The sequence below is a fragment of the Episyrphus balteatus genome, chromosome 3, assembly GCF_945859705.1.
Source record: "Episyrphus balteatus chromosome 3, idEpiBalt1.1, whole genome shotgun sequence".
NCBI classification, from domain to species: domain Eukaryota; kingdom Metazoa; phylum Arthropoda; class Insecta; order Diptera; family Syrphidae; genus Episyrphus; species Episyrphus balteatus.
The window spans coordinates 128,170,506-128,187,439 of NC_079136.1; the positions used below are offsets into that span (position 1 = coordinate 128,170,506).

The 16,934-nt window shown below is 28.1% G+C and overlaps 1 non-coding gene across 1 annotated transcript; it reads right to left on the bottom strand.

The window, feature by feature from the left end:
- Nucleotides 1-15,346: 15,346 nt before the first annotated feature.
- Trnaa-ugc (transfer RNA alanine (anticodon UGC)) lies at nt 15,347-15,418 on the bottom strand. The gene has a single exon. It is a non-coding gene; the product is annotated as a tRNA-Ala (tRNA).
- Between the last annotated feature and the right edge of the window lie 1,516 nt (nt 15,419-16,934).

Below are 16,934 nucleotides of genomic sequence, written 5' to 3' on the forward strand. Positions count from 1 at the left end.
TAGCTGAAAGTAAGGCTTGCATATTTCATAATGGCCAAATTATCTGGCAGACAGTATTTTTAAAAGTTTTTTTTACTATTTCAGTACTTACATATTAATTTCGAAATTTCGGCTTCTCTGGAAGATGATTTTTTAGGACTTTGGGTTTTCGGGATTTTAGATTTTCGTTAATCTAATATTTCTAGATTTTGGAGTTTCCGGATTCTGGGCAATATAAAAATACTGATCTATCATCTGTCAAGAAGTGAAAGTTGTCATGTATTTCGAAAACGAAAACACATTTTATACAATTTGTTCGAAAAAATTAGATAGACAAGCTATTGCAAATGCGTCTTTGTTCATATTTTTAATTTATTTTTGAAGTGAAAACTTCTTTAGTATCGTAGTGATTTGAAACAAGATTAAACGAAAACGCGACACGAACATTCAACTTGTTATAACTTTTTTGTTTTAATAGATAGATAAATGGAATTTGTACTGTAGATAGGTAACACTGGTCGGCAACGAAAATAGAGCTTAAACCAAACCATATTTTTCTAAAGGATTTTTGTGTGATGATTCCAAATCTGAAGTCAAAATATCACTAACACGTCACGTTTTCGAAATATTTGAATATTAACAGGTCAAAAACGCATTTTGTTGGTACTTTTGGCGTTGAATTTCATCACCGTTAATTATTTTTTTGCAAAACTACTTAAGCAATCTTCAAAAGTAATATTTTATCGTCTTAAATATTTTTATTTTTTTTTTAAAGCTATTTTTTTCTAAGAGATATTTTGTGTAGAAATTTATGATATCTCAAAATCTTGGTGGTTAAGGTAACTTATGGTTTTTTGAAGCATATTTGAAGCAAATTCCAGTTTTGGACTCCTGATTTGGATAAAAAAAAAGCAAAATATTACAGAAAAATATATATTCCAGATCAAAGGTCAAAAAAAATTTCATTCAAGATTAGTTTTTGGGATTTTATAGCGAAAAAAGTGATGAGCAGAGCTCAAAAACTAAACGTGATAGAATAAATCTGTTAACAGTTTTGAATTCAACACACTCAAGTTAATTGAAATCACCTTACAGAGTTCCTGCTCCCGACATTTTTTTGTTTTTTGTCGACCAGTGTAATTAAACAAACTATGTACAAAATTTCAATTAATTTCATACTCAAAATTCTGAGATAACGGTAAAAAGATGTTCTTTTTCTACACACATTATATTTTTTGATCTAGTGCACATACAAATTTAATTTAATTTTAATACGCATGCTGATAACATAACCTTTCATTTGATATATCACAATTAGCTCTACAAGTTACACAATCTTAAATTGAAAAACTTGAAAAATACCTCAAAACACCTGTGGAGATCTGTTGACGATGACCAGTGTAGGAAGTACCGTAATCTCAGCTTGAAATTTCGACATACATAGTTGGCTTTAAAAAATTCTTATTTTTTTTCTAGGCATGGTAGAAATATGATTCATACGTCATATAAAAGGTGAAATAACCTTTCAGATGATATAAAATTTACTATAGGTTGTCATTTAAAAAAATATATTTAATGATGTTAAAAGAGAAAAAAGATTGATTTTTTTGCTTTTTTGATGAAAAGTGATTTGGTTTGAAAAAAATAAGCTCTTTATATCTTTGTATAGACATGGACGATACAAAAATTTTGAGCTGAAACAATAAGCTTTCACATGATATAAAATTAATACCTATAGGTTGTCATATAAAAAACATGTATTTAAAGGAGATAGAATAAAAAATAGGTAGATTTTTTCTTTTTTTTTGGCAAGAAAATTTTTTTAAGGTTTCACTTCTACCACGTGTGAATTGCACACATGACTTTTTTTTTAGGAATCTTAAGGCATGTCAAATGGATTTTTAAAAAATTGGTCAAAGAAGAGGTTTGTGACATATTAAAAACACAATAAGTTACCGTTAAGGGGAAATCGAAGGGGTCTGTCGTTATTAAAAATGATTTTTATAACCGAATTTTGAGAAAAACAAAACTATAAGACAAATAATTAGGCCTACTGTGAGTACCTACTACAAAAAAAACGGAATTTTTAAGTATTTTCGATAAAAATTGTAACAGCTAAAAAGCAATATTCACTGAAAAATATTACAGCAAAACCAAGGTGGTTTAAAGAGTAATAGAGGTGTACATTACGATATTTTCCATGTTGTAAAGGACCCATTTCCATCAGATCCGTTCAATTCTTTAAAATTATTTTCATGGTCTTACGGCAAGTTCAAGCAGCTCAGTCATGCCCTTAATTTATATTTTTTTTTCCGTTTGTTTTTTTTTTTTTATATTTTAAGTAAAAACACTCACTTGCACTTCATATATGACAATCCCCTCGTTTTATTCTTCTTTTATCTGACATTTTTTTTTTTTTTGATTCAGTTCAATGATTGGAATTCATACAAAAACATTGGCAATAATATAACATAAAGTGCTTAGTCAGGTGTGCGAATAAGGTATACCTGCTGCGCATACATCCAGCGACAGCAGATTTTTTTTTAATTAGTGCGTATGGACAATTCTATTATTTAAAAAACTCTTTTGTTTTTCATTTTGACAATAAAATTATTGTTAATTCTTTTTTTTTCGTTTTGTTGTCATCATTTAAATTTATAGATCAAACAATCAACATGTGCAAATTCTATGCTGATAATTTAATTATGTTATCTTTACGCATTTGGAGCTTATCTAACCATGAATAAAACATAATTTTTGAATCGATAGGGGAAATATTAAACAATGAGATTTGAAAATAATTTAACATCAGAAGCTTTCGTAGAAAAATCAAAATAATATCCCGAACTAAACACGAATTTCATACCAAGTCCAACTGGCAATTTTTAAACTCAGGTTGGATTAATTTTTTTTAAGTAATTATTTAAAAAACTAACCCTAATTTTTCTGTTACTCCAGCTTTACAATCTTCCAATTAATAGAGTTTTTATTTTTCTCAGATTTAAATTGAGTAGAAATAAGATTGCCCTATCTTATAAGTTCTCAGAACCTTCAATCTTTATAGAATTATTATAATGCATGGCAATCAACCATTTAGGAACAATTTTATAATTAAAGACTTTAATTAAAAAAAACGGGTCAATCTGATCGTAAACTGACTCATTTGCTTGGCAGACAATTTTTTATATTTGAGTGACATTTTCTAATAAAATAATGAAGAATACAAAAACTTTTTAATGTATTCATTAAGTTTTAGTATTTTTATTGCCTATTTATCACTTCAGTAATGCAATTAAAATTCTTTATTTATCTATTCACGATATGTGCGTTGCGGTGGAGATGAATGCATAATAGTCATCATCAAAATCAGAATATGGGAAGGTACCTACCTACTAAAAATAAACGTGATGAGTTAATTAATTTTATTTCCAATTGCATCTACTAATTTAACAATTTATTGCGATGGATTGCCTATATACAGAAGTAGTTTTAGTCGAAGTCACTATTCATCAGATTTAATCAAAATAACCGTTAAAAAAACATAAACATTTCGATTTTTTTGACCACTGGTGACAGCATAAAAACACAAAAAAATCATGTGTTCCATTAACACGTGGTAAAAGTGAAACCTTAAAAAATCATTTTTCTTGCAAAAAAAAATAAAATAATATTTTTATTCTATCACCTTCAAATCCATGTTTTTTATATGACAACCTATATAAATTTTATATCATCTGAAAGCTTGTTGTCTTAGCTCAAAATATATATATATATATCGATCAGGTCTATGAGACATCTAAAAAAGAGCTAGAATTTTTTGAACTCGATCAATTTCCATAAAAAAAAGCGAAAAAACACGTATTTTTATCTTCTCACGCTATTAAATGCATTTTTTACCTAACAACCTATAAACATTCTTATACCATCTGAAAGCTTGTTGTCTTAGCTCAAAATATATATATATATCGATCAGGTCTATGAGACATCTAAAAAAAGAGCTAGAATTTTTTGAACTCGATCAATTTCAATAAAAAAAAGCGAAAAAACACGTATCTTTATTTTCTCACACTATTAAATGCATTTTTTTCCTAACAACCTATAAACATTCTTATACCATCTGAAAGCTTGTTGTCTTAGCTCAAAATATATATATATATCGATCAGGTCTATGAGACATCTAAAAAAAGAGCTAGAATTTTTTGAACTCGATCAATTTCAATAAAAAAAAGCGAAAAAACACGTATTTTTATTTTCTCACGCTATTAAATGCATTTTTTTCCTAACAACCTATAAACATTCTTACACCATCTGAAAGCTTTTTGTCTTAGCTCAAAATATATATATCGATCAAGTCTACATCAAGACATCTACAAAAAGAGCTAGAATATTTTAAACTCGATGAAATTTCATCCAAAAAGCAAAAAAAAACATTTATTTTTATGTTCTCATGCTATTAAATCAATTTTTTTGTTTGACAACCTATAAAAAATTTTATACCATGTGAAAGCTTATTGTTTCGCCTTGTATAATGATGTATAAATCTTATTTCAAAGATGTCTACAAGAGAAGTTAGAATTTTTTAAAGTCAACCATGTCGAATTTCCAGACTGAGATTACGGTACTTCCATCGCCAACAGATCTCCACAGGTGTTTTTTCAATTTAAGATTGTGTAACTTGTAGATTACGTAACGTTATGTGTGATATATCAAATAAAAGGTTATGTTATCAGCATGCGTATTAAAGTTAAATAAAATTTGTGTGTGCACTAGATCAAAAGATATAACGCGTGTTGGAAAAGAACATCTTTTTACCGTTATCTCCGAATTTTGAATATGAAATTAATTGAAATTTTGTACAATTATAATTTATTTAATTACCTATCTACAGTACAAATTTCATTCATCTATCTATTAAAACAAAAAAGTTATAACAAGTTGAAGTCGTGTCGCGTTTTCGTTTCATCTTGTTTCAAATCACTACGATACTAAAGAAGTTTTCACTTCAAAAAATAATGTCCAGCCTTGGCAAATACGCCTTATTTTATTTTTTTTTACATTCCATTACTCTATATTGAATCTTATCGCAATTGATTTCGTAATTTTTTTTTTTTGCTTTTGATAAAATTCTTATATTACAAAATATGAGTGTATTCTAGCTAGATTCTTTGGTTCTTGCTTGATTCAGTCTTTGACTACTTTTTTTTTTCAAATATAATTGCTGTGATTGTTATGCAAAAATTTTATGACGAATCGTTTAATCTTTCTATTCAAAATTAATTCTAATCTGCATTGTGTGTCATAAATTTGTTGATATTTGTGATGCAAATGTTTATCAAGAAGCAAAACTTTTTATGATAGGTACTTAATTTCTATACACTCAAAAAATTTCATGTGTAAATAGTACTAATAACTGCGTACATTCTACGAATTTTATTCGTGGTTTTCAGCCACGAATATTATTCGTAAAATAGACGTATATTAGTACTTTAACAATATTTTATTAGTATTCGTAGAAAATCATGCGTATATTGTACGAATACTATTAGTAGATTTACGTTCCCATTCGTACATTGTACGAATAATATTGTAGTATTTACTAATTCATTCGTACATTGTACAGCACTATTCGTATATTGTACGAATAGAATTGTAATATTTACGAATGGCTTTACTAATAATTCGTACATTATACAGTGCTATTCGTATATTGTACGAATGTTATTTATTGTAGAACTTTCCGCCATTGAATTTTTTTCCTGAAATTTCCTGAAATATGAATTGTTGAAATAATTATTCAAGCATATAACTGTACTGCAAAACTACAAAAATATATTTCATTAATATTTTACATTTATAAATAAAATGAATGTTTTTTTATCTTAAATATTATACCATATGTAATGTATTCCACGGTGTTCATATTGTTTGTCTTGGAAGGCCACTGAAAATATACAAACATTTAACATTGAAAATCCTTCGAAAAAATGTCTACTTACTACAAATATTTTTAGAAAAGCTCCAGTAACCAGTGACAGGTTTTGATATCGTCCGCCATTTTTCAATTTGTTAAGCTGATTGTTGACGATTTTCCGATGCTAATTTTGAAAGAATATTCCAAAATGAAAGTAAAAAGGCACTTAATAAATCAATATTTATGAAATAACATAGATATATGTATATTTTAATGTAACATTAATGTTTCACAACAATGAATAATTCTTAAACATAAATTTACTCACCTGGTTTTTGTTATAATTGTAGTTGTTCGTTCGGTTTAGTAATCACTTTATATATCCACGTTAAACTTTATATTAAATGTACATAGCTATAAAGAAACAAGCACTAACTTTTGACGCACTGAAACTAAACTATTTTTATAAACTTTATATTTTTAAATTATATTAATTTTATGTATATTTTCCACGAAATATAAATGTTATACATGCGACGACACGCGTATTGCAACTAATTTTTTGATGCTATTTAGGAATGGAAAACGTTTAACAAATAACGGAAATAACGGGTATTTCGGTTCAAAATTGTTGCAACTCAACGAATTATTCGTACATTCTACTAATAATGCGTACAGGTACCTTACGAATGAATTTTGGCTACGAATATTAGTTTTTATTAGTAAATATTACGAATTTATTAGTAAATACTACGAATTTATTAGTAAAAACTACGAAGTCATTCGTACGAGGAATTCACGAATGTTGTTAGTAATATGTACACAATAATTCGTACAATGTACTCATGAAATTTGTTTAATTTTTGTTTACGAATAAAATTAGTGCATTGAACGAATAAATTCGTGCATTATACCACACTTATTAGTAAAACTTTACTAATGCATTCGTAAAAATATTACCGCACGAATACATCGTATATTTTACGAATATGCGTACAATACACGAATATTTTTTCTACGAATGCCATTCGTAGCCGTTTTACTAATAAATTTTTTGAGTGTAGAAATAATGCAGTTCATTGTACCATTGTTGACGTGGAAATTATGATAACTTAGGTATTACAAACAAAATTTTACTTCAATTCGGAAACAAAAAATCATAACTTAACATGTGAATTTTTTAAAATGGATCACGTTGGGCGCCAGTCTTATTGATATAAAATTTAAAGAATATATAAGTAATTGCATTCTGAAGAACAAAAAATAAAAAGGTTTTTGAGTTTTGAGCCATATGAATTTTCTGAACAATTTTTGGCCAAATAAATTCATAGAATTAAGATAAATTTGATTTGAACAATTTCTAAACCAGTTGACTTTTTGTCGAACCAGTGAAAAATCAAAAGGCGCCAATAAGACCTGGATTTAAAATATAACTTTATTGAATATATACCTTGTTTATTATAAAATTTGTTTGTTCAGACATTTCAAGACATTGCACGTGTTCTAAAGAACAAAAGGAATATAGGTAGTCTATGTCAATTTATTTATCTTTCAATAATATTAATTTATTTGTAGAAATTTTGTTCTGCTTAGTAAATTTATACAGATGTTTCTTATTTATTAAGAGTTTGATGTTATTTGAATAGCACAATATTGATATTGATTGAAGTTACTCCGGAAGTTTACTTTCATAATATGTAATTTATTTGAACACGTTTCCTTTGTAGTTTTATAAAGTAACAATTACAATTTTATACCTATTAAATTAGATTTCATTTTCAAATGCAAAGACAATTTTAGGATTTGAAAGATAAAAAGTCGCAGTATTATATAACAAAAACCTATAATTAAAAAAAAATTTTTTTCTTTTAAGAATTGTTTTTGTATTTTTAATAAGAAAATTTTACATATTTTTTAAAGTTTTTACTGAGAATTATAGCATTTAATTTAAATAGAATAGAAAGATCGAGCTTAATTTTTGTTGATATTTTTATCTCTGTTTTTCTCCACTTTTAAAATTTAAGAGGTGATTCTTGGGTATATTCACAGAAAAAAATTGTTCTATAGTAACGCTCTATATAAGTACAACTGATTTTACTTTTCATTAATATTCTGCCATCTATAAGGTCCATTACTCTTTGGTAGCTTTTGGGTGTCACCCCCAAGTGGTGGGGCACCCGGGGCACTACGCCCCCTCACCCCCACCCCCCCTCGCTATGCCACTTGGAAAAGTATATAATATTATTGACTTTATGAAGTAAAGATACAATTTTTTTGAAGTAAAACAAAAACAAAATGGCGGCTCTACAGCTCTTTAAAGTTTGCGTCTACAGTTTGCGCCGTGCATTGCCCAGGTCCAGAAAATTACACGGTGCGACACTGAAAATACACCCGAGAAATAACATAGTGTAGGCTGTTCGTATGGTCGAATAATGCATATAAATATTTTTGTTATATTTTTGGAACCCTCCATTTTTTTTTTATTTACAAAAAACCATTTTTACAGACCTTACGATGTAATCTATCAATATTTCAGTCATTTTTCTTACAACTTTCAATATGTTATATGTTTTTGGAAAGAAGATTTCCAGACCTTTTGAATGATGTATAGAAGTCTATTGTTTAAACAAATTAAGTGTAGGTTTTTATCCCACAAATCTTGAAAAAGTGATTTTTTTCCCAATTTTTTCAACTTTACCCAATTTTTTTTGCAAAATAAAACAAACAAAAAAATAAAGAAAGGTTATATTGTGAAAGAATATACATTTAGGCACAAATTGGCGTATTTTTTTTATTGAATTTGACCAAAACTGCGGAATCTATGCTATTTTTTCGTAAATAGAAAATGTGGTTTTTCATTATGTGAATTGCAAGGTGCACAATAGGGTGTTCGTTATTTTAAAATAATAAGAATTTCTATGCTCCTAGGATCTTATATGGTTGGAAATAAACTAAAAAAATATTCCCCAAGTTTCAAGCCTCTAACTTAATTCTAACCCGTGCCGCCAAGCGGTTGAAGTTTCTTATGGGAATAACATGGGGTTTCTTGGACCTTGTTCCATCAATTTTAAATTCCAGCCAAAATATTCGTTAAAAAAATTTAAAACTTTACAGACTCAAATTTAATAAGTGTAGCTATCATGTGAAAATTTTTCAGATTTTTAATTGTTATAATTTTATAGATTTAGCTTGGTAAAAAAAGTCATTTTTTCAGGCTTTTTCAAAAATCGCTTTTTACACGTTTTATGCCAAAAATTTAAAAAACTTACATTTTTAATTACAAATAAGCATAGCATGTATATTTAAAATGCAAATTCAATTCATAGTTTCAATTCAAATATGTAAAGAAAACATTAAACAAAATTTTTACGTGTTTTGTAATTTTATATAGGTACTATTTATCTATTTAGAAATATCTTATTTGTAATAAACCATTCGATAAACTGCCCTGTAAAGCTTCAGATTTGTTTTTCCTAGAAACAAAAGTATACTTTTCTTATAGTTTTTGATGTGCTGAGTTAGAATCCAAAGTCTATCACGTGAGGATTTTAAGATATTCGCATTAAAGTATCACAAAATTAAGTTTTTTCTTAGAAAATCTCAATAAAAACTACTATATCTCACAAACCAGAGCTGACCGAAATTTTTTGAGTTTGGATTCAAAATCAGCACACTAAAGTCCATTAGAAAATTATATTTTTGTTCTAGGGAGAAAGATATATTAATTTTTAGAGATAAGTTTTTTTTATGATAAGATATGTCAAACCTACTAAACTTACTTAAATTAAGATATCTCGAAGAAGAAAAGAGATATTGAGAAGATTGAAACTGAATTTGAAAGAAAAAAAAAATAAGTTCTTTTATAAACCGTAACAATTTTAATTGACAAATATTACATTATGCCAAAATATTTCTTCGAAAACAGCAAAAAAATGGGTTTTTGAGATTTACTAACGGGAATATCTAAAAAAACGTGACGTGCTAGATCAATTCTGACTTCGGAATCAGCATACAAAAATCCTTTAGAAAAGTATAGTTTTATTTAAAGGAGGATTTCCTTGCAGACCAGTGTAATTTAACGAGTAATTTGCATTTTATTTCAATTTTATTTCAAGTCGATAGCTTCATTAGTTTTCGAGTTACGTTGCACGGCGCGGCGCGGAAAAAAAAACGCGTTTCAAGAAAAATGCGTTTAAAATTTTCGTTTTCGAACTGTGGTAGGTTTGGAGCACATATATGGGTTTCGGGACTGAAAATAGTTTCTTCGGTTGATAAATGAATTTATCAGGCAAAAAACAAAAATGCAAAAATTAAAAGTTCCAGAGGGATTTCCCCCCTTAAAAATCTAGGTCAATACACCTTTGGGATAAATATGTTCTTTTTTACTAAATAGGTATCCCAATAAGTTGGGTCTATGAACCTACACCTTTTATAGGTAGGTACTTATTTGTCTTGTTCTTTATTCTTTATATTCTCAAAATATGCAATATGCAATCCAACGCTCAACGCACCTTTTAGCACCCTTCCTTGAATTTAAATAAAACCTTTATGTGGTAGAAAAAACTAACATTATGTAGGTACTTGAGTATAAGTATATGGTTGGTAAACACTTTTGTTACGTCAAGAGGTATAGTTTTTGACGTAGATAGAGAGACATATACCTTTACCTGGATAGATATATAAATTTAAATTTGCTATATTTGCATCCCTTATAAAACTCATGGACTCTTTAACATGCATAATGCACATCATGACATCTGTCTTATACAATAAAGTATAATACAAACATAAACACACATCCCCCTTGTTCTCATTTAAAATTCTAAATAAAAACACCTGCAATCTGCAATTTGTATATTATTCATGTTCATATAGTAGTTTTATAATATTAATATACATATGAATTTAAGTACGGAGATACACAATAAAATGGAATAAAACAATTTATAATTAAAAAAAAAAAAAGTAACACCAAACCACAAAATTAATTTTAATCACTTTTTTTTCTGTTAAGTATAGGTAATATAAACACAACAAATGATTCTATCATCAACACTCGTGTATCTAGATACATATATGACAATCTTTCACTTGTTAATTCAAATAATTTACACTATTTAACTGCTGCGATGACAATAAACAATATTAAACTCATTGCGAAATCGTAATTAGACTAAAAAAAAAAACTGACTCGACGTTATGGAACATAGAACACTCTTATCTCCAAATAAAAACAACAAAAATAATCAGCAAATCCACGAGTTAGACCATAACACCAGTTGTAGATAATGTACATCTGTCATCCGAATTTTTATTTATTATTATTTTCTTTTTTGTCAGCACAAGGGAATAGATCCAAGGAAAAAAAAAAAGTTTATTTTTGTACATTTTTAACGCGTCGACAGAGAAGAGAATTTATTGTAATTGAAAAAAATCTAGACTTCTGACACATTTCAAGAGGATTTTTTTGTTAGATACTTTTGTATCTTTTATCTCAATTTATTAACAGAATAAACGGTATAATTGTACCGGCGGCGGCGGTACGGTGGTGGAGAATAAAAAACAGCCCGTTTAATTCCAATTGATATCTCTAGGACGTTCTATGTATACAAAAATTGGGAATAATCGATAAGATGATACTTTTAAACACATTTTCTACCAACTTGAAAAAGTATCTGCACTTCAAATAAATGAGATTTTCAAATAATTTATTTTGATATACCCAATAAATAAATTGCACAAAAGAATTACTTTTTTTTTAAGAATCAGGATTCAAAAACTGCACCAACAACTGCTTTCTAAACAAAGAAGATACTTTTTTCATTCCGAAAATGCTAATTTCTTCACAGCAAATTATGACAAAACCACAAAACACACGACCGAGTGTAGATAGTGATTAAATTGAACTATTTTTTTCAATATTTTTATAACAAAAATTCAAATGCACAATAATTTTAATCTCATTTATAGGAATTGTATTTATGTGATGCCGCCGGGACGACAAAGTGATAATAATATTTCCTGCTGGTAGTCAAGTTGTGGTCGCGTTTTGGTCATTTTAATTCATATTTTTATATTCATCACACATATCAAATATACCCTACACACTACATTTTTATTTTAATCAACTGAGCAGCGCATACTCAGACTCAGACACCACAGAACAAAATTTGTATCTACAGTTTCTCTGTAAATGGGGATTATTTTTGTCATGAAAGAGAATATAGAATATAGTGACAGAATGACAACAAAAAAAAAAACTACCCTTCTGGTTTATAGAGAAGATAAAGACAAGACCATAAGGAAAAATAAGAATCAAATCTGCGCAGAATATTTTTTTATAAAAATACAAATATAAACTAATACATATGCATTTACTATCAGCTGTCAAAAAAAAAAAAAAAAATAATAATCAACAGCAGCTGCACAACTGCAATAGAATGTTAACTGTCAGTTTCATCTATACACCCATTTTAGGTTATCTTTTGACAGTATATTTTGTGTTTGTTATTCCTTGGTTTTTGTTTTGATTATGTTGTTTTGTTTTTGATAAAAATACAAAATATAACCAGGGATGTTTTTGTTATCTGAGGTAAACTAATTATTCTGTTACGTTTTTTTTTTTTTTAAGAAAAAGTAATAGATTTTTATCTATAAAATTTGCTTTTTTGTTAGGAATATATCAGTGCTACATGTTTCCATTTAATTTAATTAATTTATTGGCACTTTTGAGGTGGACAGGGACACAGATAGTTATATTTGTTTTTTTTCGAAATATGAATTGTATTTAAATCAATTTTGTTCACGTAATTTTAAACTTGAGTATAATACACTCCTGCTCAAATTTAACGCACTATATTATGATTTATTTAAAAGAAAAGTCCTTTTATTAATTTATGTCACAGTATCATGGTTATTTCCTCAAATGAGACAGGAGTGATCTTAAACTCAGGGTATGGAATAAAATGTTTGTGGGAAATACTTGGAGAGATTTGCTGAAGTCTGTCTGTCAACCCGCGAACCTTTTAGAGGTGAGTCAGTAGATGATCTAGTACATTAACTACTAGAACTACTCATGCTCTTTTGACTGAGTAGATACGAATTGCATTGATTTCTTTGAATGTGAGTTTCATTCAAAATCGATAGTAAACAGTTAGGTAGTAGTAGTTTTGCCATCACCTCTTAAAGGAACAATACATTTTGGATCAAGGGGCACGGTAGTGCCCAGCAAAGTTCTCTAGCAACTTTGGCACTACACCCTTATTTAAGAATTTCAGCCAGGGGGCGTGGCATCCGCCCATTTCCGCTGAATTAGCATCAAATATTATAGAGCACTTCTGATTATCGTAGAATCTTGAAATTTGGTAGAATGGTAGAGATGGTAGTTTATACAAAGGAAAAAATTTAAAGTTTGAGAATTTCAGCCAGGGGGCGTGGCAACCGCCCATTTTCACTGAATTTTCATCAAATATAGAGATTTTCAATTCTACAGCCATAGGGTAAGGTGGTATAAGAGTGCGCATTTTAGACAAAATACCAAATAAAACAATAACAAAAAGAATTTAACTACTTTTTTTATATATAGTTTTTAGTCTATAATCAAAGCAACGAAAAAAACTTAAAACTGGTAACAAAAATGTATTAATTCAAAAGTTATAAACAAAATACCACATTAGGAAATTTGCGCACTCTTATACACACTATTGTGTAAGAGTGCGCGGCTTAGTTTGTAAGAGTGCGCAGCTGCGCACAGGTGTAAGTTCGCACAAAAGTCGCAAATAAAATTGCCGATCTTTAAATAAACAGAGTATTTTTCAACCCATCACTCCTTGCATGAGGAACAATCAATTTAGTCTTCGATTAATGGTTCCGAGAAAATTTCAATATTTCCTAGTTACTCTCATTCGCTTGTTTTTTGTAAAACTTTTATTTGGTTTCTTTTTGGTTGGAATTGCTTTTTTTAGCTGCTGTTTGCTGGTATATGGACAAATGCCAGTTATTTTAAAGCCTTGGATAGCATTTACTGCTCTTATAACCCGCGCACTCTTATACATCATCATGGTGCGCACTCTTACACGCTCAGACATGTAATCGAAGAATATATATATATTTCACAATGCACTTTATGACCAGTCTTACGTGTTCCTCAAATGTTTCTTTTTGTCGACTTTTTAATGTCCCATACTTTGTTTATTGTTATTTTTTGTTGTTAAGCGGAAAATTTAATTTGTTTGGCAAGAAATATTGGAAAAAAAAGTGCTAAAAAACTTAAACTTAACTAGCACCTCTGTTTACAAACACATTTGCATGAAATTTTGACAGCAGATCAAACTCATTTAGATCTTTCCAAAATAAGTGCATTCAGTCTTATATTCCCTTTCAAACCGTAGAAAATGGCCTTGCGCACTCTTATCAACTGCGCACTCTTATACCATCCTACCCTACCTTGCAAAAAGTAGTGAAATCACAACAAAAACATTACTGTTAAAAAAGGAGCCAAGTTCTCCCATGTTGAAATTATGCTGGCACAAAAAGTACTGAGATGTAAAAGTGTACCAAGTTCTAAAGTTTGGGTTCAAATTCGTATCAATAAAATTTTGATTGTTTACTTGGCAATTTTTTAAATAACTTTAAAAATCGGTAATTAAAAGAAAAATTGTCAAGAGAACAATCAAAATTTTATTGATACGAATTTGAACCCAAACTTTAGAACTTGGTACACTTTTACATCTCAGTACTTTTTGTGCCAGCATAATTTCAACATAGGAGAACTTGGCTCCTTTTTTAACAGTAATGTTTTTGTTGTGATCCAGTTTTCTGTTTTTGCTTGAAAAATAATAAGAGCATTGAATTTTTAAAACTAAATAAGTAACTACTTAATTATAAAATTTTGAAAAAAAAATTAGTAGGTACCTACGACATTTTTTTTTCACTTTTTTTTCGAAATTTTGATTTTGAAAATCAATTTTTCAAGGACTAGTCTATTAAACAGCTTTATTTAAAATTATTATAAAAGAGATAGTTTTTTGGTGTAACCATTGATTTTTAATAATTTTTTTTCCAAATTAAGTCATTTTTTGGAAAATTGCCCTACCGGCTAAACGGAGAGGGGAGGGGGGGGGGGGAAAGACACCCCATCGAATGTAATTTTTTTCTTGAATTGACCCAACCTACACGCTCCAGCATTTTTGGTACATTCCTCCTGAATCATCCCGTATATCATTCCACTCAATGGTTGGCAACCAAAAAAACACGTTAGCTTTGGTGTTTATAACGTTGGTTTTTCGTAACTTCGGTTATTCATAAATCATAACATTGACGCGCATAACTATGGTTTTCATAATTCTACTCCGTTACGTTTTCATTTTTTTTCACTACCAATTTTATTTTCTAATAGAGAAAACATTATATATATAACATACATTATTGGTTAATTAAAAAAAAAAAAAAAAAACTTGGAGATGCCGGGGATCGAACCCGGGGCCTTTCACATGCAAAGCGAACGCTCTACCACTGAGCTACATCCCCTTCATGCATAGTGATTGTCAAATAACTGTTGCTTGTTTCTCTAGATTTATGACTCAATTATTAAAGCTGGAGTAGCAGAAACAATGCAATTTCTATAAATAGATAGTTATATTTTATATACATTACTTACCTAGGCAATGCCATTTGCGAAGCAGTTCCATCAAAGAAAAAAAAAAAAAAAGCAATTATCTTATTATTAGAAATAATATTAGATTAGGTAGGTATATGATATTATTTCAATATAATTGGTACATATTATCTTACCAAGTAGGTAGGTACTAAATCAGAGGTAAAGAATATTAAATGTAATGTGCTTGCCCAGTTTAAAGACCGGATAAGCATTACTTTTCAGAATATGAAGTTTAAGTTTTAGTATAAAACTAAGTAAGTTAGTCGTAATTTGTTGATAAGGAAGTATGCCAGCTATTATATTATTTTTGGCAAGCTTTAAATTAGTTATAACTAAATCAAACAAGAAATGTAAGTTAGATCAAAAACTAGACATAGCTACTTGCCCAATTTTAGAACAATTTAGAACTCCAGAATTTGCAGTTTTTAGCGGTTTATTTTCAAAAAACGAATGACTTTAATTTAAGTAGGTATCTATTTTAAATTGGACGCGGTTTAACTTTGATATAAAAATGTCCGTGTTTGGATCCAAATTGTTCAGATTTTTTAAAGTTTTTCGATCGGTTTAGTGAATTGAGTTCTGTTCAACAGATTTAAACAATTTTCTATAAAAAAAAAATTAAAATTGGAAACAAATCCTTCTGATCATTGTTTCAGGTGTAATTTTTTAAAATACAAAAAACATGTTTTTTTTTCATTTCTAACAGGTAGCATTGAGTAATAAAGTTCTTTTTTAGTTTCTCTTACCTTCACTTTCATAAAAATAAAATTAAATACAAATTTAAAAAATCATTCGAGTAATTTAATAATTTTGTTCTTTATTGTTTTCATTCAACTTCTAATATAAAATCGACACAACATTTGAGTGATGTTCACTTTATTTTTAAATAATAATACAGATTATTGTATGTTTCTTTTTTTTATTGTTTACAAAAAAATAAAAATATTTACATTATAAAAATATTTGATATATTTTTTATCTAAAAAACATTTTATTTCTATTATATTATTATTTTTTTTTTTTTTTTTGTCTTATACCAGTCCGTAAAATTTCAATCACTTAATTTTTATCTACTTTTTCAAACACTATTTTAACAATTCTACAATAAACAATTAATTAAATAATAACAATTTGTGGTTATATAGAGATGTAAATGTAGTTTTTTTTTAATATAAAAGATTTTTTTTTAAACTTTTAAAATATATCTAAAATATAAATATTCTAAATTATTACAAAAAAAAAATTTATGTAATTTTTATTTAAACCTTTAGTATTTTTTTTTTACTTTTTTTTGTTAAACTTGAATGAACAACAGTAACTTTTTGTTGAACTAAGTATTTAACAAAAATATTATTTATGTTTTAGTAACTATATTTAGTAACTTCG